The following is a 27,787-nucleotide window of genomic DNA, read 5'->3' as shown; positions in this document are numbered from 1 at the left end:
GTTAGGGAGAGGGTGAGGGTTAGTTATAGGGTTCGGGTTCGGGTTAATGTTAGGTTGAGGATTAAGGTTAGGGTGAGGTCTAGGGTGAGGGTGAGGGTTAGGGTGAGGCTGAGTGTGAGGGTTTCCTTTAGGTAAGGGTGAGGGTTAAGGTTTTGGTGAGGATTACGGTGAGGGTGAGGGTGAGTTTGAGGATTAGGGTTAGGGTGAGGGTTAGAGTGAGGGTTAGGGTTATGGTTATGGTTATGGTGAGGGTTAGGGTGAGGGTTAGGTTTAGGGTTAGGTTTAGGGTGGGGGTGAGGGTTAGTGTTAGGGTTAGGGTGGGGGTTAATGTTAGAGTGAGGTCTAGGGTGTGGGTGAGGGTTAGGATGAGGGTTAGTGTGAGGCGTAGTGCTAGGGTTAGTTTGAGGGTGAGGGTGAGGGTGAGGGATAAGGTTAGGTTTAGGGTGAGGGTTAGCGTGAGGGTTAGGTTTAGGTTTAGAGTTAGGGTGAGGGTGAGGGTAAGGGTGAGGGTGAGGGTAGGGTTAGCGTTAGGGTTAGGGTGAGGGTTGGGGGTGAGTAGTAGGTTTAGGATTAGGGTTAGGGTTAGGCTGAGGGCTGGGGTTAGGTTGAGGGTGAGGGTGAGGTTGAGGGTGATGGTTTCTGTTATGTAAGTGTTATGGTTTTTGTCAAGGTGAGGATTAGGTTCAGGGTGAGGTTTAGTGTGAGGGTTAGGGTTAGTGGGTGTGTTAGGGTTCCTGTTTTGGTGAGGTTTAGGGTTAGGTTGACGTTTAGGGTGAAGGTGAGTGTTAGGGTGAGCGTTAGTGTTCGGTTGAGGTTGAGCGTTAGGGCTTGGATGAGGGTTAGGTTTAGGTTGAGGGTTAGGATGTCAGTGAGGGTTAGGGTGACTGTGAGGGTTAGGGTTAGATTTAGGGTGAGAATTAGAGTTACGGTTAAGTTTAGGGTGAGGTTTAGGGTGAGGGGTAGTGTTAGGGTTAGGATTAGGTTGCGGGTTAGTGTTAGGGTTAGGTTGAGGGTAAGGGTCAGCGTGAGGGTGAGGGTGAGGGTAAGGTTTAGAGGGAGATTTAGGGTGATGGTAAGGGTTAGGGTTAGCGTTAGGTTTAGGGTGAGGGTTAAATTGAGGGTTAGTGTTTGGGTTAGATTTAGGGTTATTGTGAGGGTTAGGGTGTGGGTTAATATTAGGGTTAGGTTGAGGGTGAGGGTTAGGTTGAGGGTGAGGGTGAGGCTGAAGGTTAGGGTGAGGGATAGGGATAACTTTACGGTTAGAGTGAGGGTTAGCGTGAGGGTTAGGTTTACGTTTAGAGTTAGGGTGAGGGTGAGGGTTAGGGTCCAGTTTAGGGTAGGGTTATCATTAGGGTTAAGGTGAGGTTTAGGGTAAGGGATAGGGTTAGGTTGACGGGGAGGTTGAGGGTTAGGTTTAGGGTTAGGATGAAGATGAGGCTGATGGTTAGGGTTAGGGTTAGGTTGAGGGCTAGGGTGAGGGTTAGGGTGAGGGTGAGGGTGAGGGTGACGGTGAGGGTTTTGATAAGGTAAGTGTTAGGCTTAGGGTCAGATTGAGGATTAAGGTGAGGGTGAGGGTTAGGTTGAGGGTTAGGGTTAGGGTGATGTTTAGGGTGAGGATGAGTGTTAGGGTGAAGGTGAGTGTTCGGGTGAGTGTGAGTGTTCGGGAGAGGGAGAAGGTCAGGGTGTGGGTGAGGATTAGGTTAGGGAGTAGTGTTAGGGTCACAGTGAGTGTTAGGGTGAGGGTGAGGGTTCGGGTTACAGTTAGGGTTAGGGTGAGTGTTAGGGTTAGGTTTATGGTTAGGGTTAGGGTCAGTGTTAGGGTTAGGGTTTGGGTGAGGTTGAGGGTTCGGGTGAGTGTGAGTGTTCAGGTGAGGGTGAGGGTTAGAGTGTGGGTGAGGGTTAGGTTTCGGCTGAGTGTTAGGGGGATGGTGAGGTTTAGGGTTAGGGTTACCGTTAGGGTTAGGGTGAGGGTTACGTTGAGGGTTAGGGTTAGGGTGAGTGTTAGGGTTAGGGTGATGTTTAAGTTGAGATTGAGTTTTAGGTTTTGGGTGAGAGTTAGGGTTAGGGTGAGGATTATGGTTAGGGTTAGGGTTAGGATTATGTTGAGTTTAAGGGATAGGGTGAGGTTTATTGTGAGGTTGAGGGTTATGGTTAATGTTAGGGTTAGGGTGAGGGTTAGGCTTAGGGTGCGGTTTAGGGTGACAGTTATGGAAAGGGTGAAAGTTAGGGTTAGGTTTAGGGTTAGAGTTAGGTTGAGGGTGCGAGTAGGGTTAGAATCTGGATTAGGGTTATGGTTAGAGTTAGGGTGAGGGTGAGGGTTAGGGATAGGATTAGAGTTAGGGTGAGAGTGAGGGTGAGGTTCATTGTTCAAATTCAGGTTAGTGTTAGGGTTATGGTGAGTGTTAGGGTTAGGGTTAGGGTTAGGGTTAGGGTGAGTGTTAGGGTTCGGGTTAGGGTGAGGTTGAGGATTCGGGTTAGTGTGAGTGTTGGTGTGAGGGTGAGGGTTAGAGTGTGGGTGAGGGTTAGGTTTCGGCTGAGTGTTAGGATGATGGTGAGTATTAGGGTTAGATTTAGCGTTCTGGTTAGGGTGATGGTTACGTTGTGGGTTAGTGTTAGGGTGAGTGTTAGGGTTAGGGAGAGGGTTAGGATTAGCGTGATATTTAGGGTGATGGTGAGGGTTAGTGTGAGGGTGATGGTTAGGGTGAGGGTTAGGTTTAGGATTAGGGTTAGGGTTAGGGTTAGAGTGAGTGCAAGGCTGAGGGTGAGAGTTAGGGTTAGGGCGAGGATTAGGGTTAGATTTAGGGTTAGGGTTAGGGTGAGTTTAAGGGTTAGGGTGAGATTTAAGATGAGGGTGAGGGTTACGGTTAGCGTTAGGGTTGGGTTGAGGGTTAGGGTTATGGTGAGGTTTAGGGTTAGGGTGAGAGTGAAGGTGAGGATTAGGGTTAGGGTTAATGTTAGAGTTAGGGTGAGCGTGAGACTGAGGGTTAGAATTTGGATTAGGGTTAGGGTTAGAATTAGGGTGAGGGTGAGGGTTAGGATTAGAGTTAGGGTGAGAGTGAGGGTGAGGTTCAGTGTTAGGATTAGGGTTAGGGTTAGGGTTAAGGTGAGGATATTGGTGAATATTAGGGTTAGGCTTAGGTTTAGTATAAGGGTTAGGGTGAGGGTTAGGGAGAGGTTGAGGGTTAGGGTTAGGGTTAGGGTTAGGGTTAAGGTGAGGGTTAGGGTTAGGATGAGGTTTAGTGTGAGGGTTAGGTTTGGGGTTAGGGTTAGAGTGAGTGTTAGGGTGAGGGTTACGGTTAGGTTTAGGATTAGGGTGAGGGTGAGGGTTAGTGTTAGGGTTAGGGTGAGGGATAAGTTTAGAATGAAGGCTAGGGTTAGGGTGTTGGTTAGGGTGAGGGTGAGTGTGAGGGTGAGTGTTTCAGTTAGGTAAGGTTTAGGGTTAAGTTTATGATGAGGATTAGGGTGAGGGTGAGGTTTAAATTGAGGGTTAGGTTGAGTTTGAGGGTTAGGGTGAGGTTTAGGGTGAGGGTTGGGGTTAGGGTGGTGTTTAGGGTGATGGTGTGATTTAGTGTGAGTTTTAGGGTTAGGGTTAGGGTTATTGTATGGGTTAGGGTTAGAGTTAGGGTGAGTGTGAGGGTAGGGTTAGCGTTAGGGTTAGTGTGGGGGTGGGGGTAGGTTTAGGATTAGGGTTAGGGTTAGGCTGAGTGCTAGGGTGAGGTTGAGGGTGACGGTGAGGGTGAGGGTTTCAGTTAGGTAAGGGTTATGGTTATTGTCAGGGTGAGGATTAGGTTGAGTGTGAGGGTTAGTGTGAGGGTTAGTGTTAGGGTGAGTGTTAGGGTTACCGTTTTGGTGAGGGTTAGGCTTCTGCTGAGGTTTAGGGTGAGGATGAGTGTTAGGGTGAGCGTTAGGTTTCGGGTGAGTTAGAGCGTTAGGGTGTGGGTGAGGGTTAGGATTAGGGTGAGTGTTAGGGTGTCGGTGAGGGTTAGGGTGACTGTGAGGTTTAGGGTTAGATTTAGGGTGAGAATTAGAGTTAGGGTTAAGGTTAGGGTGAGGTTTAGGGTGAGGGGTAGGGTTAGAGTTAGGGTGAGGGTTATGATTAGGTTGAGGGTTAGGGCTAGGGTTAGGGTTAGGTTGAGGGTAAGGGTCAGCATGAGTGTTAGGGTGAGGGTAAGGTTTAGGGTGAGAGTTAGGGTGAGGGTAAGTTGTAGGGATAGCGTTAAGTTTAGGATGAGGGTTACATTGAGGATTAGGGTTTGGGTTAGATTTAGGGTTATTGTGAGGGCTCGGATGAGGGTTAGGTTTAGGGTTAGGATTAGGCTGAGGGTGAGGGTGATGGTTGGAGTTAGGTTTAGGGTAAGGGCTAGGGTGAGAGTGAGGGTGAGGGTGTGGGATTCGTTTAGGTAAGGGTTAGGGTTAGGGTGAGGATTAAGGTGAGAGAGGGTTAGGTTGAGGGATAGGTTAAGGATTATGGTTAGGGTGAGGGTTAGGTTGAGGTATAGGGTTAGGATTAGTATTAGATTTAGGGTGAGGGTGAAGATTAGATATAGGATTAAGATTAGGGTTAGAGTAAGGCTGAGGTTGAGGGTGAGGGTTAGGTTTAGTGTTAGAGTCAAGGTGAGGGTGAGGGTGAGTGGTAGAGTGAGGTTGAGGGTTAGGGTTAGGGTTAGGGTGAGGGTTAGGGTTAAGTGTTAGGGTGAGGCTTAGGGTTAGGGTGAGGTTTAGGGTTAGGGTGAGTGTTAGGGTGACTGTTAGGGTTAGGGTTTGGTTTAGGGTGAGAGTGAGGGTTAGTGTTAGTGTTACATTGAGGGTTAAAGTTAGGGTGAGGGCTTGGGTGAGTGAGGCTTATGGTGAGGGTGAGGGTGAGTATGAGGGTTTCTTTTAGGTAAGGTATGGGGTTAGTGTTATGGTGAGGATTAGGATGAGGTTTTGGTTTAGTTTGACGGTTAGGGTGAGGGTGAGGGTTAGGGTTAGGTTTATGGTGACAGTTAGGTTTTGGATGATGTTTAGGGTGAGGGTGAGAGTTAGGGTGAGTTTGAGGGTGAGGGTGAGGGTTAGGCTTAGTGTTAGGTTTAAGGTGAGGATTTGTATTAAGGTTAGGGTTAGGGTGAGGGTTAGGTTGAGGGTTAGGGTTAGGGTAAGGGTGAGGGTGAGGGTTAGTGTGAGGGTAAGGTTAGGGTTAGGGTTAAGGTTAGTGTGAGGATAAGGGTTAGGGTGAGTGTTAGGTTTAGGGTGAGGATTAGGGTTAGCGTTAGGGTTAGGGTGAGGTTTAGGGTGAGGATTAGGTTTAGGGTGAGGGTTAGGGTTAGGGTTAGCGAGAGGGTTAGGTTTAGGGTGAGTGTTAGGGTTAGGATTAGTGTTAGGGTGAGTGTTAGGGTTAGGCTTAGGGTTAGGGTGAGGGTTAGGTTTAGGATTAGGGGTAGGGGTAAGGTTATTGTTAGAGTTAAGGTTAGGGTTAGGGTGAGGATGAGGGTGAGGGTTAGTGTTAAGGTTAGGGGTAGGTTTAGGGTGAGGGTGGGGGTGAGGGTTAGGTTTAGGATTACTGTTAGGGTTAGGGTTAGGCTGCGGGAATGGGGGAGGTTGAGGGGGAGGTTTAGGTTTAGGGTTAGGTTTAGGTTTAGGGTGAGGGTGAGTGTGAGGCTGAGGTTTAGGGTGAGACTGAGTGTTTGGTTTAGGTAAGGGTTTGTGTTATTCTTAGGGTGAGGATTAGGTTGTGGATTAAGGTTACTGTGAGGGTTAGGTTAAGGTTCAGTGTTAGGATTAGGGTTTTGGTGAAGGTTAGGGTTAGGTTGAGATTTAGTGTGAGGGTGAGGTTTGGGGTGAGGGTTAGGGTGAGGGTGAGATTGAGCGTTAGGTTGTGAGTGAGGGTTAGGTTTAGGGTGAGGCTTAGGGTGACGGCGAGGGTTAGGGTGACTGTGAGGTTTAGGGTTAGGTTTAGGGTGAGGGTTAGGGTTAGGGTTATGGTGAGGTTTAGGGTGACGGGTAGGGTTAGGGTTATGGTGAGGTTTAGGGTTTGTGTGAGTGTTAGGGTTAGGGTTAGGTTGAGCGTAAGTGTTAGGGTGAGGTTTAGGGTGAGGGTAAATGTTAGGGTTAGCGTTAGCGTTATGGTGAAGTTTAGGTGAGGGTTAGGTTTATGGTTAGGGTTAGGGTGAGGGTTAGGGAGAGGGTTAGGGTTAGGGTTAGGCTAAGAGTGAGTCTAAGGTTTAGGGTTATGTTTAGAGTGAGGATTAGGGTGAGAGTGAGGGTGAGGGTGAGGCTTTCGGTTAGGTAAGGGTTAGTGTTAGGGTGAGTGTGAGGATTAGGGAGAGGGTGAGGGTTAGGTTGAGGGTTAGTGTTAGGGTTAGGGTTAGGGTTAGGGTGAGGATTAGGGTGAGGGTTAGGGTGAGGGTTTGTGTAGGGTTATCCTTAGAGTCAGGGTGAGGGTTAGGTTTGGGGTGAGGGTTAGGGTTATGGTTAGGGTGAGGGTTAGGTTGAGGGAACTGTTGAAGGTGAGGGTGAGGGTTAGGGTGAGGGTGAGTTTGATGGTTAAGGGTAGGTTTTGGGTGATGGCTAGGGTAAGACTGAGGGCTAGGGTGAAGGTGAGGGTTACAGTGAGGGTGAGGGTGAGGTTTTCGGTTAGGTAAGGTTTAGGGTTAGGATTAGGGTGAAGATTAGGTTGCGGGTGAGGGTTACCTTGAGGGTTAGGGTTAGGGTGAGGGTTAGGATAGGGGTTATTGTGAGGGTTAGTGTGTTGTTTAGGGTGAGAGTGAGGGTTAGGTTTACGGTGAGTGTTAGGATTCGGTTGAGAGTGAGGGTTAGGGTGTGGGTGAGGGTTAGGATTAGGGTGAGGTTTAGGGTGACGGTGAGCGTTAGGGTGAGTGTGCGGGTTAGGGTTTGGTTTCGGATGAGGGTTAGGGTTAGTGTTAGGGTGAGGGTGAGGTTTAGGGTGAGGGGTAGGTTTAGGGTTAGGGTGAGGGTTAGGGTTGATGTGAGCATAAGGGTTAGGGTTATGGTTTGGTTTAGTGTGAGGATAAGTGTTGGGATGAGGGTTAGTTTGAGGGTGAGGGTTAGGGTTAGTTTGAGGTTTAGGGTGAGCGTTAGGATTAGGGTTAGATTTAGGTTGATGGATAGGATGAGGTTTAGGGTTAAGCTTAGGTTTACAGTGAGGGTGAGAGTTAGTGTTAGGTTTAGGGTAAAAGTTAAGGATAGGGTGAGGGCTAGGGTGAGGGTGAGGCTTAGGATAAGGGTGAGGTTGAGGGTGAGGGTTTCGGTTATGGAAGAGTTAGGGTTAGGGTTATGGTGAGGATTAGGGTGATGGTTAGCATTAGGTTGAGGGTTAGGTTTAGGGTGAGGGTTAGGGTTATGTTTAGGGTGAGGGTTAGGTTTAGCGTGATGTTTAGGGTGAGGGTGAGGTTTAAGGTGAGGGGGAGGGGGAGGGTGGGTGTGAGGGTTAGGGTTAGGGTTGGGTGATGGTGAGGGTTAGCATTAGTGTCAGAGTTAGGGTGAGAGTTCGTGTGAGGGGTAAGGTTAGGGTTCGGGTGAGTGTTAGGGTTAGTGTGAGGGTTAGGGTTAGGCTTAGGGTTAGTGTGAGGATAAGGGTTAGGGTGAGGGTTAAGTTGAGGGTGAGGGTTAGGGTTACTGTTAGATTTTGGGTTAGTGTGAGTGCTAGGATGAGGGTGAGGTTTTGGGGGAGGGGGAGGGTGAGGGTAAGTGTTTAGGTTAGGTAATGGTTAGGGATATTTTTAGGGTTAGGATTAGGTTGAGGGTGAGGGTTTGTGTGAGGGTTAGTGTTAGGTTGAGGGTTAGCGTTACGGTTTTGGTAAGGCTTAGGGTTAGACTGAGGTTTAGAGTATGGGTGAGGATTAGGGTGAGTGTTAGGGTTCGGGTGATGTTGAGTGATCGGTTGTGGCTGAGGTTTAGGGTAAGGATGACGGTTAGGCTGACGGTGAGGGTTAGGGTGACTGTGAGGGTTAGGCTTCAGGTTAGGGTTAGGTTGAGGCTAAGGGTTAGGGTGAGGTTTAGGGTTAGGGTTAAGGTGAGTGTTTTGGTGATAGTGAGGGTGAGGGTGAGGGTTTTCTTTAGGTAAGGGTTAGGGTTAGGGTTAGCGTGAGGATTAGGTTGAGGTTGAGGTTTAACTTCAGGTTAGGGTTAGGGTGAGGGTTAGGGTTATGGTTAGAGTGAGTGTTAGGGTTAGGGTGATGTTTAGGGTGAGGCTGAGGGTTGGGGTGAGATTGAGCGTGCGGGTCAGATTGAGAGTTCGGGTGAGTGTGACGGTTAGTTTGTGGGTTAGGGTTAGGGTTAAGGTGAGGGTTAGGGTGAAAATGAGGGTTAGGTTGAGGGTGAGGATTCGGGTGCGGATGAGGGTTCGGGCGAGGGGGAGGGTTAGGGTGTTGGTTAGTGTTAGCTTTATTGTGAGGGTTAAGGTGACAGTGAGGGTTAGGGTGAGGGTGAGGATTAGGGTTAGGTTTAAGGTGAGGGTTAGGGCTAGGGTTAGGTTTAGGGTGAGGTTTAGGGTGAGGGGTAGGATTAGGTTTATGGAAAGGTTAGGGTTAGTGTGAGGGTTAGGGTTAGCGTTAGAGTTAGGGTTAGTAGGAGGATAAAGGTTATGGTGAGGTTTATGGTGAGGTTGAGGGTTCGGGTGAGGATGAGAGTTCGGGTGAGGGTGAGGGTTAGGGTGTGTGTTAGGGTTAGGGCTAGGTTTAGGTTTAGGGTGAAGGTGAGGGTTAGGGTTAGGGTGAGGTTTAGGGTTAGTGTTAGTGTGAGGGTGAGGGTTAGGGTGAAGTGTAGGGTTAGGGATAAGTTGAGAGTTAGGTTTACAGTGAAGGTTAGGGTTAGGGTTAGGGTTAGGGTTCGTGTGAGGTTAAAAGTTAGGATTAGGGTTAGGGTGAGGTTGAGTGTTAGGGTTAGGATTAGGGTTTGGTATTGCATGAGAGTGAGGTTGAGGGTGGTTTTAGGGTTAGAATTAGGGTTAGGGTTAGGCTGAGGGCGAAGTTGAGATTGAGGGTAAGGTTTAGGTTTAGGGTGAGGGGTAGGTTGAGGGCTAGGTTGAGGGTGAGGTTTAGGGTGAGATTGAGGGTGAGGGTGAGGGTTTCGGTTAGGTAAGTGTTAGGGTTATTGTTAGGGTGAGGTTTAAGTTGAGGGTGAGGGTTAATGTGAGGGTTAGGGTTAGGGACAGGGTTAGGGTTAGAGTTACGGTGAGGGGTAGGGCTAGGGTGATGTTTAAGGTGAGGGTAAGGGTTAGGGTGAGGGTTAGGGTTCGGTTGAGAGTGAGGGTTAGGATTATGGTGAGGGATAGGGTTAGGGTGAGGTTTAGGGTGACGGCGAACTTTAGGGCGAGTGTGCGGGTTAGGGTTAGTTTTCGAGTGAGGGTTAGGGTGAGGGGTAGATTTAGGGTTAGGGTGAGGGTTACTGTTAATGTGAGGGTTAGAGATAGGGTTATGTTTAGGTTTAGTGTGAGGATAAGTGCTAGGATAAGGGTTAGGGTGAGGGTGAGGGTTAGGGTGAGTATTATTGTTAGGATTACGTTTAGGGTTAGGGTTAGTGTTATTGTTAGGATTAGGTTTAGGGTTAGGGTGAGTGTGAGGGTGAGGTTTAGCGTTAGGCTTAGGGTTATGGTGAGGGTGAGCGTGAGTGTTAATTTGAAGGTCAGGGTGAAGTTTGGGGTGAGGGATAAGATTAGTGTTAGGTAGAGGGTTAGGGTCAGGGTTAGGGTTAGAGTTAGGGTTAGTATGAGGATTGAGGTTAGGGTGAGGGTTAGGGTTAGTGTTAGGGTTAAGATTAGGGTTAGGGTGAGAGTTAGGTTTAGGGTGATGTTCAGGGTGAGGCTTAGGGTGAGGGTGAGGTTGAGGGTGAGGGTGAGGGTGAGTGTGATGGTGAGGATTAGGTTTAGGGTGAATGTGATGGTTAGGGTTAGCGTTAGGTTTAGGTTTAGGGTTAGGGTGAAGTTGACGGTGAAAGTGAGGGGTAGGATTAGGGTAAGGGTTAGGGTTAGTTTGAGGGTTAGGGTGAAGGTGAGTTTGAGGATGAGGATTAGGGTGAGGGTGACGGTGAGGGTGAGGGTTAGGGTTAGGATTAGGGTTAGGGTTAGGGTTAGGTTGAGGGTGAGGTTGAGGGTTAGTGTTAGTGTTAGCATTAGGGTGAGTGATGGGGTTAGGGTTAGGGTGAGGATTAGGGTTAGGGTGAGGGTTAGGGTTAGCATGAGGGTTATGGTGAGGGTTAGGGTGAGAGTACTGCTTAGGGTGAGGGTGAGGGTTAGGGTGAGGGTGAGGTTGAGGGTTAGTGTTAAGGTGACGGTGAAGGTGATGGTGACGGTGAGGGTTAGGTTTAGGATTAGGCTGTTAGAGTGATGATGAGGGTTAGGGTTAGTATTGGCGTTAGGGTTAGGTTTAGGATGAGGGTGAGGGTGAGGGTGAGGTTTAGGGTGAGAGTGAGGGTGATGGTGAGTGTTAGGGTTAGGATTATATTTAGAGTGAGTTTTAGGGTTAGGGTTAGGGTGTGGGTGTGGTTGAGGGTTAGGTTTGGGCTGAGTGTTAGGGTGACGGTGAGGGTTAGGGTGAGTGTGAGGGTTAGGGTTATGGTTAGGGTTAGGGTCAGGTTTAGGTTTAGGGTGAGGGGAAGGTGAGGGTTAGTTTTAGGATTAGGCTTAGGTGTTTGGTAAGAAGGGTAAACCATAGGAGGAGGCTGTAATGCTTGGTAAGAAATGTACGCATTATCCTGCCTCTGTAATTGTAACCCCTCTGTACAGATTGTTCACAAATAAAATTAAATTAAATTAAAAAAAAAAGATTAGGGTGAGGGTTAGGGTTAGGGTTAGGCTGAGGGTGAGGATGAGGGTGACGGTTAGGTTAGGTTGAGTGTTATGTGAGTGTGATGGTGAGGTTGAGGGTTAGGTTTAGGGTAAGGTTTAGGGTTAGGGATAGGGTTAGAGTGAGTGTGAGGGTGAGGGGTAGGGTGAGTGTGATGGTGAGGTTGAGGGTGAGAGTGAGGGTTAGGGTTTGGGTGAGGTGTAAGTTTAGGGTTAGGGTTAAGGGTTAGGGTTAGGGTTAGGTTTAGGATGACGGTTAGGCTGAGGGTTAGGGTGAGGGTGAGGTTTAGGATTAGGATTAGGGTTAGTGTTAGGGTGAGGTTTAGGGATAGGTTTAATGTTAGGGTGAGGGTTTGTTTAGAGTTAGGTTTCGAGTTAGGTGAGGGTTAGGGTGAGGGTTACGGTTTCGATTAGCATTAGTGTTAGGGTTAGGCTGAGGGTGAGGTTGAAGGTGAGTGTGAGGGTTAGGGTTAATGTGAGGGTTAGAATTAGGGTTAGGGTTAAGGGTAAGGTGAGGGTTAGGGTTAGGATTAAGTTTAATATGAGGGTTAGGCTGAGGTTTAGGGTTAGGGTTCGTGGGAGGGTAAGGGTTAGGGTGAGGGTTAGTGTGAGGGTGAGGGTTAGGGTTAGGCCTTAGTGTTAGGGTGAGGGTTAGGGTGAGGCTTAGTGTTACGGTTAGGGTTAGGTTTAGGGTGAGGGTTAGGGTAAGGGTTAGGGTGATTGTTAGGGTGAGGGTGGGCGTTAGGGTGAAGGAGAGGGTTAGGGTTAGGTTTATGGTGAGGGTTAAGTTTAGGGTGAGGACTAGTGTGTGGGAGAGGTTTAGGGTGAGGGTGAAGTGTAGGGGTAGGTTTAGGGTTAGAGTTAGGATTAGGCTGAGGGTTAGGTTTAGTGTGAGGGTGAGGGCTGGTTTTATCATTAGGGTTAGGGTTAGGGATAGGGTTAGGGTGAGGGTGAGGGTGAGGGTGAGGTTGAGGTTAGGGTTAGGGTTAGGGTTAGGCTGATGGTGGGGGTGAGGGTGAGGTTACGGCTGAGGGTTAGGGTTAGTTTTAGGGTGAGGGCTAGGGTGAGAGTGAGGGTTAGGGTGACGGTTAGGGTGAGGGTGAGGTTTTCGGTTAGGAAAGGCTTAGGTTTAGGGTTAGGTTAAGGATGAGGGTTACGGTGAGGGTGAGTGTTAGGGTTAGGATTAGGGTCAGGGTTTGGGTTAGGCTGAGGGTGAGGGTTTGGTGAGGGTGAGCGAGAGGGTTAGGGTTAGGGTTAGGATGAGGTTTAGGGTTAGTGTGAGGGTTAGTGTGAGGGTGAGGTTGAGTGTGAAGGTTAGGGTCAGGGTGAGTGTGAGGGTGAGGGTTAGCGTTAGGGTTAGGGTTAGGGTTAGGGTGAGGTTGGGGGTTAGGTTTAAGATTAGTGTTAAGGTTTGGGTTAGGCTGAGGCTGAGGGTGAGGGTGAGGTTGAGGGTTAGGGTTATTCTGAGGTTGAGGGTGAGAGTTAGGGTTAAAGTTAGGGTGAGGGTTAAGGTGAGGGCTAGGGTGAGGGTGAGGGTTTCGGTTAGGAAAGGGTTAGGGTTAATATTAGGGTGAGGCTTAGGTTGAGTGTGGGGGTTAGTGTGAGGTTTAGGGTTAGGGTGAGAGTTAGAGTTAGAGTTAGGGTGACGGTTAGGTTTAGGGTGATGTTTAGGGTGAGGGTGAGGGTTAGGGTGAAGGTTAGGGTGACGGTGAGGGTTAGGGTGAGGGTATGGTTTAGCGTTATGTTTAAGGTGACAGTTAGGGTTAAGGTTAAGGTTAGGGTGATGGTTAGCGTGAGGGTTAAGGTTAGGGTTAGTGTGAGGGTTAGTGTTAAAGTAAATGTGAGGATAAGGGTTATGTTGAGGGTTAGGAAGAGGGTGAGGGTTCGGGTTAGCGTTTAGGTTATTGTGAGGTTTAGGGAGAGGGTTAGGGTTATGGTGAGAGTTAGGGTTAGGGTGATGTTTAGGGTGATGTTGAGGGTGAGGCTGAGGTTTGGGGGTGAGTGTGAGGGTTAGGGTGAATGTGAGGGTGAGGGTGAAGGTGAGGGTGAGGGTTAGGTTTAAGGTTAGGGTGAGGGTGAGATTTATTTTTAGAATTACGTTTAAGGTTAGGGTTAGGCTGAGGGAGAGGCTGAGGGTTAGTGTTAGGGTTATGATTAGGTTTAGGGTTAGGTTGACGGCTAGGGTGAGGGTGACGGTTAGGGTTAGGGAGAGGTTTAGTGTGAGTGTTAGGGTTAGGGTTAGGATGAGGGCGAGGATGGTGTTGAGTGAAAGGGTTAGGGTTAAGGTTAGGGTTAGGTTATGGATAGGGTGATGTTTATGGTGAGGGTGAGGTTTAGGGTGAGGGTTAGTGTTCGGTTTCAGGTGAGGGTTAGGTTGTGGGTGAGGGTTAATGTTAGGGTGAGGGTTAGGATGACAGTGAGGGTTAGGGTGAGGGTGAGGGTTATGGTTATGTTTAGGGTGAGAGTTAGAGTTAATTTTAGCGTTATGGTGAAGGTTAGGTTTAGGGTTAGTGTGAGGGTTCATGTGAGGGTTCGGGTTCAGGTTCGGTGAGGATGAGGGTTAGGGTGTGGGTGAGGGTTAGGGTTCCGCTGAGTTTTAGGGTGAAGGTGAGGATTAGGGTGAGGGTGAGGTTTAGGGTTAATGTTATAGTTAGTATGAGGGGTAGCGTTAGGTTTAGGGTTAGGGGGAGGGTTAGGGTTCAGGGAAGGGTTAGGCTTAGCGTGAGGTTTAGGGTCAGTGTGACGGTTAGGGTTATGTTTAGGGTTAGTGGTAGTGTGATGATAAGGGTTAGGGTGAGGGTGAGGGTTAGAGTTAGGATTAGGGTTAGGGTAGGGTTTATGGTGAGGGTTAGGGTTAGATTGAGTGTTAGGGTTAGGGTTAGGGTTAGTGTTATTGTTAGGATTAGGGTTAGCGTTAGGGTTAGTGTTATTGTTAGGGTTAGGGTTAGGGTTAGGGTTAGTGTGAGGGTGAGGTTTGGCATTAGGGTTAGGGTAAGGGTGAGGGTGAGGGTGAGTGTTAGGGTTAGAGTCAGGGTGAAGGTTGGGGTGAGGGGTAAGGTTAGTGTTAGGGAGAGGGTTAGGGTTAGGGTTAGGGTTAGAGTTAGGGTTAGTATGAGGATAATAGTTAGGGTTAGGGATAGGGTTAGTGTTAGTTTTCAGGTTAGGCTTAAGGTGAGGGATAGGATTAGGGTAATGTTTAGGGTGAGGGTGAGGGTTAGGGTGAGGGTGAGGTTGAGGGTGAGGGTGAGGGTGATGGCGATGGTGAGGGTTAGGTTTAAGGTGAATGTGAGGGTTATGGTTAGGATTGTGGTTAGGTTTAGAGTTAGGTTGAAGTTGAGAGTGAGGGTGAGGGTTAGGGTTAGGGTGAGGGTTAGGATTAGTTTGAGGGTTAGGGTGAAGGTGTGTTTGAGGGTGAGGATTAGGGTAACGGTGATGGTGAGGGTGAGGGTTAGGGCTGGGATTAGGGTTAGGATTAGGGTTAGGGTTAGGTTGAGGTTGAGGGTGAGGGTTAGGTTTAGGGTTAGCGTTAGGGTGAGTGTTGGGTTTAGAGTTAGGGTAAGGATTAGCTTTAGGGTTAGGGTTAGGTTGAGGTTTAGGGTTATGGTTAGGATTAGGGTGAGGGTTAGGATTATGGTTAGGGTGAGGGTGAGGGTTAGGGTGAGGGGTAGGTTTAGGGTTAGGGTAAGGTTTAGGGTTAGGGTGAGTGTTAGGGTTAGGTTTAGGGTTAGGTTGAGGGTGAGGGTGAGGGTTAGTGTTAGGGTTAGATTTAGGGTGAGGGTTAGAGTGTTGGTGAGAGTTCGGCTTAGGGTGAGGTTCAGGGTGACCGTGAGGGTTAGGGTGAGGTTGAGGATTAGGGTTAGGTTTAGGGTGAGGCTTAGTGTTAGGGTTAGGTTTAGGCTTAGGGTGAGAGTTAGCATGAGGTCTAGAGTTAGAATTAGGGTGAGGGTTAGTGTTAGTGTGAGTGTTAGGGTTAGGTTTAGACTTAGGTTTTGTGTATGGTTTAAGTTTAGGCTGAGGGTTACGGTGAGGTGAGTGTTAGGGTTATCATTAGTGTTAGGGTGAGGGTTAGGTTTAGGGTGAGGGTTATGGTGAGGGTAATGTTTTTAGTGAGTATGAGGGTTAGGGTGAGGTAGAGGATTAGGGTTAGATTTAGGGTTAGGGTTAAGGTTAGGGTGAGGGATAGGGTTAGGATTAGGTTTAGGTTGAGGGTGAGGTTGAGGGTTAGAGTTAAGGTTAGGTAAGGGTTAGGGTTAGGTTTAGGGTGAGGATTAGGTTGAGGGTGAGGGTTAGGTTGAGGTTTATGGTTATGGTGAGGGTTAGGTAGGGGAGGGTGAAGGTTAGTGTTAGGATGATGTTTAGAGTGAGTGTGAGGTTTTGGGTGAGGATGAGGGTTACGGTGTGGGTGAGGGTTAGTTTTTGGCTGAGTGTTAGGGTGACGATGAGGGTTAGGGTGAGGGTGAGCGTTAGGGTTATGATTAGTGTTAGGGTAAGTGTTAGGGTTATGGTTTGTGATAGGGTGAGTGTTATGTTGATGGGTAGGGTTAGGGTTAGGGTCAGGGTTAGTCTTAGTGTGAGGGTCAGGATTAGGAATAGGGTTAGGGTTAGTGTTAGGATAAGGGTGAGGGTGAGGGTTAGGATTAGGATTAGGGTTAGGATTAGGGTGAGGTTTAGGGATAGGTTTAAGGTTAGGGTGAGGGATTGTTTAGGGTTAGGTTTAGAGTTAGGGTGAGGGTGAGGGTGAGGGTTAGGGTTTGGATTAGGGTTAGTGTTAGGGTTAGGCTTAGGGTGAGGTTGAGGGTGAGTGTGAGTGTTAGGGTTTGGGTGAGAGTTAGGTATAGGCTTAGGATTAAAGGTAAGGTGAAGTTTAGGGTTAGGGTTAAGTTTGATATGAGGGTTAGGCTGAGGGTTAGAGTTAGGGTTCATGTGTGGGTAAGGGTTAGGTTGAGTGTTAGGTTGAGGGTGAGGGTTACGGTTAGGCTTAGGTTTAGGGTGAGGGTTAGGGTGAGGGTTAGTGTTAGGGTTAGGGTTAGGTTGAGGGTTCAGGTGAGGATAAGTGTTAGGGTGAGTGTTAGGGTGAGTGTTAGTGTTACTGTTAGGGTTAGGGTTAGGTTGAGGGTTAGGATGAGGGTAAGGATTAGGGTGAGGTTTAGGATGAAGGTGAGGTTTAGAGTCAAGGAGAGGGTTAGGGTTAGGGTTAGGGTGAGTGTTAGGTTTAGGGTGATGGCTAGTGTAAGGGAGCGGGTTGGGGTAAAGGTGAGGGTTAGGGTAGGGTTAGGGTTACGGTTAGGGTTAGGCTGAGGGTTAGGGTTAGTGTGAGGTAAGGCCTAGTTTTAGCATTAGGGTTAGGGTTAGGGTTAGGGTTAGGGTGATATTTAGGGTGAGGGTTAGGGTTAGGGTGAGTGTGAGGGTGAGGGTGAGGTTCAGGGTTGATTAAGGGTTAGGCTGAGTGTGAGGGTGAGGGTTAGGGTTAGGGTTAGGGTTAGGGTGAGGGTTAGGGTTAGGGTTAGGGTGAGGGTGAGGGTGAGGTTCAGGGTTAGGTGTAGGGTTAGGGTTAGGTTTAGGGTTAGAGTGAGTGTGCACGTGAGGGTTCGGGTTCGGGTGAGCTTGAGTGTTAGGGTGTGGTTGAGGGTTACAGTTAGGGTGAGGATTAGGGTTACAGTTAAAGTTAGGGTCATAGTGAGCTTTAGAGTTAGAGTGAGGTTTAGGGTGAGGGTGAGGTTTAGGGTTAGCAATAATGTTAGGTTCAGGATTAGGGTAAGGTTTAGGTTTAGTGATAGGGTGAGGGTGAGGGTTAGGGTTAGGGTTAGAGTTTTGGTGAGGGTTAGGGTTAGGATTAGGTTCAGGTTTAGGTTTACAGTTATTGTTAGGGTCAGGGTTAGGGTTAAGTTGAGTGTGAGTGTCAGTGTTAGCATTAGGGTTATGGTTAGGATTAGGGTAAGGGAGGGGGTGAGGGTTAGGTTTAAGATTAGGGTTAGGGTGTGGGTGAGGCTGATGGTGAGTGTGAGTGTGAGGATGAGGTTTAGTATGAGGGGTAGGGTTAGGGTTAGGGTGAGGTTTATAGTGAGGGTTAGGGTGAGGGTTAGGGTTAGGGTTAAGTTTCGGGTTAGGGTCATGGTTAGAGTTAGGGTGAAATTTAGGGTCAGGTTTAGGGGTAAGGTTAGGGTGAGGGTTAGTGTTAGGTTGAGTGTTAAGGTTAGGGTTAGGGTGAATTATTATGTTATGTTTAGTGTTATTGTGAGTGTTAGGGTTCGGATTAGGGTTCGGGTTAGGGTTTCACTTATTGTTAGGGTTACGGTTAGGTTTAGGTAGAGCTGAGGGTGAGGGTTAGCATTAGTTTTATGGTTAGTGTTAGGGTGAGTGGGGGGGTGAGGGTTAGGTTTAGGATGAGGATTAGGCTTAGGGTTAAGGTGAGGCTGAGGTTGAGGGTTAGGGTTAGGGTGACGATTAGGGTTAGGGTTAGGATGAGGGTTAGCGTGAAAGTTAGGGTTAGGGTTAGGGTGAGGGTTAGGGTGAGGGTTAAGTTGAGGGTTAGGGTTAGGGTTAAGTTTGAAGTTAGGGTGAGAGTTAGGGTTAGGGAGAAGTTTAGGGTGATGGTGAGGGTTAGGGTGAGGGTGAGGTTGAGAGTGAGGGTTTGGGTAAAGGTGAGAATGAGGGTGATGGTGAGGGTTATTGTTAGGGTTAGGGTGAGGGTGAGTGTGAGGGTTAGGGTTAGGTTTAGGGTTTGATTAAGGGTTAGGCTGAGTGTGAGGCTGAGGGTGAGGGTTAGGGTTAGGGTTAGGCTGAGGTTTAGGGTTAGTGTGAGGGTTAGGGTGAGGGTGCGGTTGAGGGTCAGGTTTAGGGTGACTGTGACAGTGAGGGTGAGGGTTAGGGTTAGGATTAGGGTTAGGGTGAGTTTTAGGGTTATGGTTAGGTTTATTGTTAGCGTTAGGGTTAGGGTTAGGGTAAGAATGAAGTTTAGGGTTAGGGTTAGGGTTAGCGTGAGGGGTAGGGTTAGGTTTAGCATGAGGGCTTCGGGGAGGGTGAGGTTTAGGGTGAGTGTGAGTGTTAGGGTGAGGATTAGGTTTACGATTTGGGTTAGGGTTATGGTAAGGGTGAGGGTGACGTTGAGGGTGAGGGTGAACTTTAGGTTTAGGGTTAGGGTTAAGGTGAGGGTGAGGTTGAGGGTTAGGGTTAGGATTAGGGTTATGGTTAGGTTTAGGCTGATGGTGACAGTGAGGGTGAGGGTGAAGGTTAGGAATAGGGTTAGGGTTAGGGTTAAGGTGAGGGTTAGGGTGAGGGTGAGGGTTAGAATGAGAATGAGGGTGAAGGTGAGGGTTTCGGTTAGGTATGAGTTAAGGTTATTGTTAGGGTGAGGATTAGGCTGAATGTGAGGGTTATTGTGAGGTTTAGGGTTAGGGTGAGGGTCAGGATTGGAGTTAATATGAGGGTTAGGGTTAGGTTTAGGGTTAGGGTGAGGGTTAGGCTTAGGGTGAGGGTGAGGGTCAGAATGAGAAGTAGGGTTAGGTTTAGTCTGAGGGTTAGGTTTAATGTGAGGGTTAGGGTTAGGGTTAGGGTTAGGGTCAGGTTGAGGGTAAGGGTTAGGTTGAGGGTTAGGTTGAATGTGAGAGTTAGGGTTAGGGTGAGGTTGAGCATTAGCGTGTGGGTGAGGTTGAGGGTTAGTTTGAGTGTTAAGGTGATGGTGAGGCTTAGAATGACTGTGAGAGTTAGGGATATGTTTAGGATGAGGGTTAGTTTTAGGGTAAGGGTTAGGGTTAGGGTGACGGTAAGGGTGAGGGTTAGGGTTAGGGTTAGGTTGAGGGTCAGGGTTAGCGTGAGGGTTAGGGTTAGTGTTAGGGTTAGTGTTAGGTTGAGAGAAAGGTTTAGGGTGTGTGTTAGGGTGAGGGTAAGCGTTAGGGTTAGCGTTAGGGTTAGGGTTAGGGTGAGGTTAGTGCTAGGATCAGGGTTATGGTTAGGTTTAGGTTTATTGTTAGGGCTAGGGTTAGGGTTAGGGTGAGTGTGAGGGTGATGGTTAGCGTTAGGGTTAGGGTGAGGGTGAGGGTGAGGGTGAGTGTAAGGATTAGGGTTAGGGTTAGGGTGAGGGTTATTCATAGCGTTAGTGTTAGGGTGAGGGTGATGGTTCGGGTGAGGGTTAGGGTTAGGGTTAGGGTGAGGTTTAGTTTTAGTATGAGGATTAGGGTTAGGGATAGAGTTTGGGTTAGTGTGAGGTTAAAGGTTAGTGTTAGTGTAAGCATTAGGGTTAGGGATAGGGTTATTGTTAGGGCTAAGGTTAGGGTTAGGGTAAGTGTTTAGGGTTAGTGTTAGGGTGAGGGCGAGGGTGGGGATGAGGATAAGATTTAGGGTTAGGGTTAGGGTGAGGGCTACGTTGAGCGTGAGGGTTAGTGTGAGTTTGAGGGTGAGTGTGAGGTTTTCGGTTAGGTAAGAGTTAGGGTTATTGTTAGGGTGAGGTTTAAATTGAGGGTGAGGGTTAGTGTGAGGGTTCGGGTTAGGGTTAGGGTTATGGTAAGGTTTATGGTTAGAGTGAGTGTTAGGGTTAGGGTTAGGGTTTGGGTGAGGGTGAGAGTTAGGGTTAGCGTTAGGGTTAGGATCAGGGTTAGGGTGAGTGTTAGGGTTAGGGTAGGGTTAGGGTAAGGGTTAGAGTTAGGGTTTGGGTTAGGGTAAGGTTTAGGTTTAGGGTTAGGGTTAGAGTGAGGATTAGGGTGAAGGTGAGGATGAAGGTGAGGGTTCAGGTGAGGGTGAAGTTTAGGGTGTGGGTTAGGGTTAGGGTCAGTTTAGGTTGACGATGAGGGTTAGGGTGAGGGTGAGGGTTAGGGTTAGTGTTAGGGTATATGTTAGGGTGAGGTTTTGGTTGAGGGCTAGGGTTAGATTTAGGGTAAGCCTTAGGGTTAGTGAGAGGGTTAGGGTTAGTGGTAGGGTTACTTTTCGTGTGAGGTTAACGTTTAGGGTGAGGGTTACTGTGAGGATGAGGTTTAGGTTGAGGGTTAGGGTTAAGGTAGGGTTGGGGTTAGGTTTACAGTGAGGGTTATGGTTAGGGTGACGTTTATGGTGAGGGTGAGCGTTAGGATGAGTATGAGTTTCGGGTGAGGGAGAGGGTTGAGGTTAGGGTGTGGGTTAGGTTTAGGGTTAGGGTCGGGTTAGGATGAAATTGAGGGTTAGGGTGAGGGTGAGGGTTAGTGTTAGGGTGATTGTTAGGGTGAGGGTTAGGTTGATCATTAGGTTTAGGTTTAGGGAGAGGGTTAGGTTTAGTGTGAGGGTTAGTGTTAGGGTTAGGGTTAGGGTTAGTGTTAGGTTAAAGTTTAGGATGAGGGTTAGTGTGAGGTTGAGGGTTAGGGTGAGGATTAGGGTGTTGGTTAGGGTTAGGTTGAGGGTTAGGATTAGGGTTAGGATGAGGGTTAGGGCGAGGGTAAGGGTTAGGGTTAGGATTAGGGTCAGGGTTAGGGTTAGGCTGAGGGTGAGGGTTTGGGTGAGGGTGAGCGAGAGGGTTAGGGTTAGGGTTAGGATGAGGGTTAGGGTTAGTGTGAGGGTTAGGGTTAGGATTAGGGTCAGGATTAGGTTTGGTTAGTTTAGGGTTAGTGTGAGGGTTAAGGTTAGTGTGAGGGTTAGGTTTAGGGTTAGTGTGAGGATAAGGGTTATGGTGAGGGTTAGGGTTAGCGTTAAGGTTATTGTGAGATTTAGGAAGAGGGTTAGGGTTAGGATGAGGGTTACGGTTAGTGTGATGTTTAGAGTGAGATTGAGGGTTAGGGTGAGGTTTGAGGGTGAGGGTGAGTGTTAGGGTAAGTGTGAGCGTGAGGGTGACGGTGTGGGTTAGGGTTAGGATTAAGGTTAGGGTTAAGGTGAGGTTTTTCGTTAGGATTACGGTTAGGGTTAGGCTGAGGGAGAGGCTGAGTGTTAGTGTTAGGTTTCTGATTACGGTTGGGGTTAGGGTGAGGGCTAGTGTGAGGGTGAGGGTTAGGGTTAGTGTGAGTTTGAAGGTGTGTGTTAGGGTTAGGGTTAGGGTTAGGCTGAGGGCGAGGTTGGAGTGGAGGGTAAAGGTTAGAGTTTGGGTTAGGATGGTTAGGGTTAGGTTGAGGATTAGGTTGAGGTTGAGGTTTAGTGTGAGGGTTAGGGATAGGGTGATGTTTAGGGTGAGGGTGAGGGTTAGGGTTCAGTTTCAGTTGAGGATTATTGCGAGGGTGAAGGTTAGGATTATGTTTAGGATGAGAGTTAGAGTTAATGTTAGGGTTAGGGTGAGGGTAGGGTTAGGGTTAGGGTCAGGTTTAGGGTTAGTGTGAGGGTTAGGTTTAGGGTTAGGGTTAGTGTGAGGATAAGGGTTAGGTGAGGGTTTGTATTGGCATTAGGTTAAGGATGAGGTTTAGGGTGAGGGTTAGGGTTGGGGTAAGGGTTAGTGTAAGGGTCAGGTTTAGGGCCAGGGTTAGGTTTAGGTTTAGGGTAATGGTGAGGGTGCGGGTTAGGGTTTGGTTTAGGATTAGGGTTAGGTTTAGGGTTAGTCTTAGGGTGAGGGTGAGGGTGAGATTGAGGGTTACGGTTACGGTGAGGGGTAGGGATAAGGTTAGGATTAGGGTGAGGGTAAGTGTTACGCTGAGGGTTAGGGTGACGGTGAAGGTTAAGTTTAGGGTTAAGGTGAGGGTGAGGGTGAGGTTGAGTGTTAGGGTTAGGTTGAAGGTTAGGGTTAGGGTAAGGGCTAGATTGAGGGTGAGAGTTAGGGTTACCATTTGGTTTAGGGTTAGGTTTAGGGTGAGGGTTAGGCTTTTGTTAGGGTTATGGTGAGGGTGAGGCTGAGGGTTAGGGTTAGGTTGAGTGTTAGGGTTAGGGTGAGGGTTGGGGTGAGGGTGAGGCTGAGGGTTAGGGTTAGGTTGAGTGTTAGGGTTAGGGTTAGGCTTATTGTGAGTGTGAGGGTGAGGGTTAGGTTTATTATTAGGGTTATGGTTACCGGTTAGGCTTTGTGTGAGGTTGACCGTGAGGGTTAGGTTTAGGGTGAGGATTAGGCCTAGGTTTAGGGTGAGGTTTAGGGTTAGGGTGATGTTCAGGGTGAGGGCGAGGATTAGGGTTAGGTTGTGGGTGAGAGTTAGGCTTAGGGTGAGGGTTAAGGCGATGGTGAGTGTTAAGGTGAGGGGTGGTTTAGGGTTAGGGTTAGCGTTAGGGTGAGGGTAAGGGTTAGGGTGAAGATAGGTTTAGGGTTAGGGTGAGGTTTAGGGTTACTGTGAGGGTTAGGTTAGTGTTAGGGTTTGGGTTAGTGTGCGAATAAGGGTTAGGGTGAGGGTTAGAGTGAGGCAGACGGTTAGGGTTACCGTTAGGTTTAAGGTGAGGGTTAGGGTGAGGGTTAGGTTTAGGGATAGGGTTAGAGTTAGGGTGAGGGTTAGGGTTAGTGTTAGGGTTAGGTTGAGGGTGAGGGTGAGGGTTAGGGTTAGGGTTAGGGTGAGGGTGAGGGTTAGGGTGAGGGTGAGGGTTAGGGTGAGTGTGAGGGTTAGTATTAGCATTAGTGTTAGGGTGAGGATGAGGGTGAGGGTTAGGTTTAGGATTAGGTTTAGGATTAGGGTAAGGGTGAGGGTTAGGGTGAGGGTGAGTGTTCAGTTGAGGTTGAGGTTTTTGGTGTGGCTTAGTGTTATGGTTAGGGTGAGGGTTAGGGTGATGGTGAGGTTTAGGTTGAGGGTGAGGGTTAGGGTTAGGGTTACGGTTTGGGTTAGTGTGAGGATTAGGTTAGGGTTAAGGTTAGGGATATGGTGAAGGTAAGGGTTAGGGTGTGATTTAGGGGGAGGGTGAGGGTTAGGGTTAGTGTTAGGTTTAGAATAAGGGTAAGGTTGAGGGTTAGGTTTAGGTTTAGGGTTATGGTTAGGGTTAAGGTTAGGATAAGGGTTAGGGTGAGGGTTAGTGTGAGGGTTAGGTTTAGGGTAAGAATTAGGGTGAGAGTGAGGGTTAAGTTTAGGGTTATGTTTAGGTTGAGGGTGAGGGTGAGGGTTAGGATTAGACTTAGTGAGGATTAGGGTTAGAGTGAGGTTTAGGGTGAGGGTGTGGGTTAGTGTTAGGATTAGGTTTAGGATAAGGGTTAGGATGAGTGTGAGGGTGAATTTTAGGGTTAGGTTTAGGGTTAGGGTGAGGGTTAGTGTTAGGATTAGGGTTAGGGGTAGGGTTAGGCTTAGGTTGAGATTGAGGGTGAGGGATAGGTTTAGGATTAGTGTTATTGTTAGGGTAAGGCTTAGGTTTAGGGTGAGGGTGAGAGTTAGGTTTAGGATGAGGATTAGGCTTAGGTTTAGAGTGAGGGTTAGGGTTAGGATGATGTTCAACGTGAGGATGACGATTAGGGTTAGCTTGTGGGTGAGGGTTAGGCTTAAGGTGAGGTTTACGGCGATGGTGATGGTTAGGGTAAGGGGAGGTTTAGGGTTAGGGTTAGCGTTAGAGTGAGGGTAAGGGTAGGGTGAGGGTTAGGGTCAGGTTAAGTTTAGGATTAGGTTGAGGTTTAGGGTTATTTTGAGGGTTAGGATTAGTGTTAGGGTTTGGGTTAGTGTGAGGATAAGGGTTAGGGAGAGGTTTAGGGTGAGGGTTAACATGAGGGAGAGGGTTAGGGTTACCTTTAGGTTTAAGGTGAGGGATAGGGTTAGGATTAGGTTTACGGATAGGGTTAGGGTTAGGGTGAGGGTGAGGGGTAGGGTTAGGGTGAGTGTGAGGGTTAGGGTGAGGGTGAGGGTTAGTGTGAGGCTGAGGGTTTGTATTAGCGTTAGTGTTAGGGTGAGGATCAGGGTGAGGTTTAGGTTTAGGATTAGGGTTAGGGTTATGTAAGGGTGAGGATTAGGTTGAGGGTGAGTGTTCAGTTGAGGGTGAGGTTTTCGGTGTGGCTGAGTGTTAGGGTTAGGGTGAGGGTTAGGGTGATGGTGAGGGTTGGGGTGAGGGTGAGGGTTAGGGTTAGGGTTAAGGTTTGGGTTAGTGTGAGGATTAGGTTAGGCTTACGGTTAGGGATATGGTGAAGTTAAGGGTTAGGGTGAGATTTAAGGTGAAAGTGAGGGTTAGGGTTAGTGTTAGGTTTAGAATAAGGGTTAGGTTGAGGGTTAGGGATAGGGTTAGGGTTACAGTGAGGGTGAGGGTGAGAGTTAGGGTAAAGTTTAGAGTTATGGTGAGGGTGAGAGTGAGGGTGAGGGTGAAGGTTAGGGTTAGGTTTAGGCTGAGGGTGAGGGTGAGAGTGAGGGTGAGAGTTAGGGTAAGGTTTAGGTTTATTGTCAGGGCTAAGGTGAGGGTGAGGGTTAGGGTGAGTGTGAGGAACAGGGTTTCGGTTAGGTAAGGGTTAGGGTGAGGATTAGGGTGAGGTTGAGTGTTAGGTTGAGGGTTAGGATCAGGGTGAGGGTTAGGGTTAGGGTGATGTTTAGGGTGAGGGTGAAGATTAGGGTGATGGAGAGGGTTAGGGTGAGGGTTATTGTTAGGGTTAGCGTTAGGGTGAGGTTAAGGTTAGGGTGAGGGTTAGGATCAGGGAAAAGTTTAGGGTTAGGGTTAGGGTTATTATTAGGGTGAGGGTTAGGGTTAGGGTTAGGGTAAGGGTAAGGCTTAGATTGAGGTTTAGGGTGAGGGTGAGGTTTAGGGTTAAGGTGAGGGTTAGGTTTAGCATTAGGGTTAGGGTGAGGGTAAGGTTAGGGTGAGGTTTCGGCTTAGGGTTAGGGATAGGGTGAGGATTAGGGTTATGGTTAGGTTTAGGGTGAGGTTTAGGCTGAGGGGTAGTGTTAGGGTTAGTATGAGGGTTAGGTTTACTGTTAGGGTTAGGATTAGGGTGAGGGTTACGGTGAGGTTAGGGTTAGGGTGAGGGTTAGGTTTAGGGTGATGTTGAGGGTGAGGGTGAGGGTTTCGGTTTGGTAAGTGTTAGGGTTAGGGTGCAGATTAGGGTGATTGTGAGGGTTAGGTTTAGGCTGAGTGTTAAGTTTAGCGTTAGGGTGAGGTTTAGGGTTAGGGTGAGGGGTAGGGTGAGGCTGAGGTTGAGGGTTAGGTTTAGGGTTAATGTTAGGATAAGGGTTAGGGTGAGGGTTAGTGTGAGGGCTAGGGTTAGGGTAAGAATTAGGGTTAGAGTGAGGGTTAAATTTGGGGTTAGTGTAAGGTTGAGGGTGAGGGTTAGGATTAGACTTAGTGTGAGGATAAGGGTTAGGGTGAGGTTTAGGGTGAGGGTGTGGGTTAGGGTTAGGGTTAGGTTTAAGGTAAGGGTTAGTATGAGGGTGTGGGTGAGTTTTAGGTTTAGGTTTAGGGTTAGGGTGAGGGTTAGTGTCAGGATTAGGGTTAGGGTTAGGGTTAGGCTTAGGTTGAGATTGAGGGTGAGGGATAGTTTTAGGATTAGTGTTTTTGTTAGGGTTAGGCTTAGGGTTAGGATGAGGGTGAGGGTGAGTTTTAGGGTTAGGTTTAGGGTTAGGGTGAGGGTTAGTGTTAGGATTCGGGTTAGGCTTAGGGTTAGGCTTAGGTTGAGAGTGAGGGTGAGGGATAGGTTTAGGATTATTGTTTTTGTTAGGGTTAGGCTTAGCGTTTGGGTGAGCGTGAGAGTTAGGTTTAGGGGGAGGATTAGGCTTAGGTTTATGGTGAGGGTTAGGGTTAGGGTGATGTTCAGGGTAAGGATGACGATTATGGTTAGCTTGTGGGTGAGGGTTTGGCTTAGGGTGAGGTTTACAGCGATGGTGATGGTTAGGGTGAGGGGAGGTTTAGGGTTAGGGTTAGGGTGAGGTTAAGTTTAGGGTTAGGCTGAGGTTTAGGGTTATTGTGAGGGTTAGGATTAGTGTTAGGGTTTGGGTTAGTGTGAGGAAAAGGGTTAGGGTGAGGGTTAGGATGAGAGATTACGTGAGGAAGAGGTTTATGGTTACCATTAGTTTTAAGGTGAGGGTTAGGGTGAGGGTTTGGGTTAGGGTAAGGGTTAGGGTTAGGGTGAGGGTTAGGGTTAGTGATAGGGTTAATGTGAGGGTGAGGTTGAGGGTTAGGGTTAGGTTTATGGTGAGGTTTAAGGTGAGGGTGAGAGTGTTAGGGTTAGTGTTAGGGTGAGGATGAGGGTGAGGGTTAGGTTTAGGATTAGGGTTAGGGTTAGTGTAAGGGTGAGGGTTAGGGTGAGCATGAGGGTGAGGGTGAGGGTGAGGTTTAGGGTGTGGTTGAGGGTTAGGGTTAGAGTGAGGGTTAGGGTGAGGGTTAGGGTGATTTTGAGGGTTAGGTTGAGGGTGATGGTGAGGGTTAGTTTGATTGTTAGTGTTAGGGTTAGCGTTAGGGTGAGGGTAAGTGTTAGGGTGAGGGTGAAGTTTAGGTTTAGGATTAGGGTTAGGATTAGGGTGAAGTTTAGGGTTAGGGTTGGGGTTAGGGTCATGTTGAGTTTAAGGATTAGGGTGAGGGTTGATGGTTAGGGTAAGCTTTAGGGTTAGGGTGAGGGTTAGGGTAATGGTTAGCATTAGGTTTAGGGTGAGGTTTAGGGTGAGGTTTAGGGTTAGGCTTAGGGTTAGGGTGAGGGTTAGGTTTAGGGTTAGGGTGAGGTTTAGGTTTAGGGTGAGGGCTACGGTGAGGGTGCGGGTTACAGTGAGTGTGAGGGTGATGGTGATGGTTTCGGTTAGGTAAGGGTTAGGGTTAGGGTTAGGGTTAGGGTGAGATTGAGGGTTAGGGTTAGGTTGAGGGTTCACGTGAGGGTGAGGGTGAGGGTGAGGGTGGGGGTTATAGGGTGTTGGTAAGGGTTAGGTTTAGGGTGAGGTTTAGGATGATGGTGAGTGTGAGGGTGAGTGTTAGGGTTAGTGTGAGTGTTAGGATTAGGATTAGGGTTAGGGTAATTGTGAGGATAAAGGTTAGGGTGATGGTTAGGGTGAGGGTGAGGGTTAGGGTGAGGGTTAGGGTTAGGTTTAGAATTAGGGTGAGGATTAGGTTTAGGGTGATATTTAGGGTGAGGTTCAGGGTGATGGTGACTGTTAGTGTTAGGGTCAGGGTGAGGGTTAGGATTAGGTTTACGGTTAGTTTTAGGGTTAGGCTGAGAGTGAGGGTGACGGTGAGGGTGAGGGTGTGCGTGAGGTTTAGGTTTAGGGTTAGGGTGAGGGTTAGGGTTAGTGTGAGGGTTAGGGTTAGGGTGAGGGTCAGGGTGAAGTTTAGGGTTGAAAGATTAAAAATTGACCATTACCATTATTAACTTGCTAACTGCTGATTCTGCTTCTGTAAACTTGCTTACACTGGCACTGACCCTTCCTTTCCCAAAAATGAGTTAAGAAGTTTCAGGGACCAGATGCCGGCCCAAACACAAGGTCAGTGGTAGTAGATAAAGAACAGACAGTACGTGTTTCTCAGTTCCCATTTAGAAATTCCCCAGACTGGACCTTGAGATAACGACCACCTGGCAAGACCACAAGCCAAGCCAAATGTCAACCAATCATAGGCCTGTAACCATGTAAACCCCCCCTTAAACCAATCATGAGCCAGTCATTTTACAAAGAGTGTTACAAAATTTCCCGCGTGGCAAAGTGATTGTTGGTGTATATGGTGACCTTTAAATGGACCAATCATGGGATGCTTTGTGTTATGCGTTAATCTTGTGGGTTTTGACTTTAAAAAGGGCTTGTAACTGCTGCTTGGGGCTCCCTCTCTGCTCGGGACAGAGAGTCCGTTTGCGCAAACATCAAATAAACTCCTCTTGCTTATTGCATCTCCCGGCCTGGAGTCTGAGTTTTCTGTGGCGCCCTCCCATTGACCAAAGTATCCTAGGGGGCTAGGGTCTTTCAGGGTGAGGGTGATGTTGAGGGTGAGTGTTAAGATTAGGATTAGGATTATGGTGAGTTTTAGGGTTAGGTTTAGGATTAGGGTGAGAGTTAGGGTTAGGATTAGGGTTAGGGTTAGGTTTATGGTCATTGTTAGGGTTAGGGTTAGGGTGAAGATGAGGGTGAGGGTTAGAGTTAGGGTTATGGTTAGGATTAGGGTGAGGGTGAGTGTGAGGGTTAGGGTGAAGTTTTGGTTTCGGGTGAGGGTGAGGGTTAGGGTGTGGGTGAGGGTTAGGGTGAGGGTGAGGGTTAGGGTTTGGTTTAGGTTGAGGGTAAGAGT

Source organism: Dipodomys merriami, unplaced genomic scaffold, assembly GCF_024711535.1.
Source record: "Dipodomys merriami isolate MVZ:Mamm:240054 unplaced genomic scaffold, mDipMer1.0.p SCAF_83, whole genome shotgun sequence".
NCBI lineage: Eukaryota > Metazoa > Chordata > Mammalia > Rodentia > Heteromyidae > Dipodomys > Dipodomys merriami.
Note: the sequence above shows the minus strand (reverse complement) of the source record.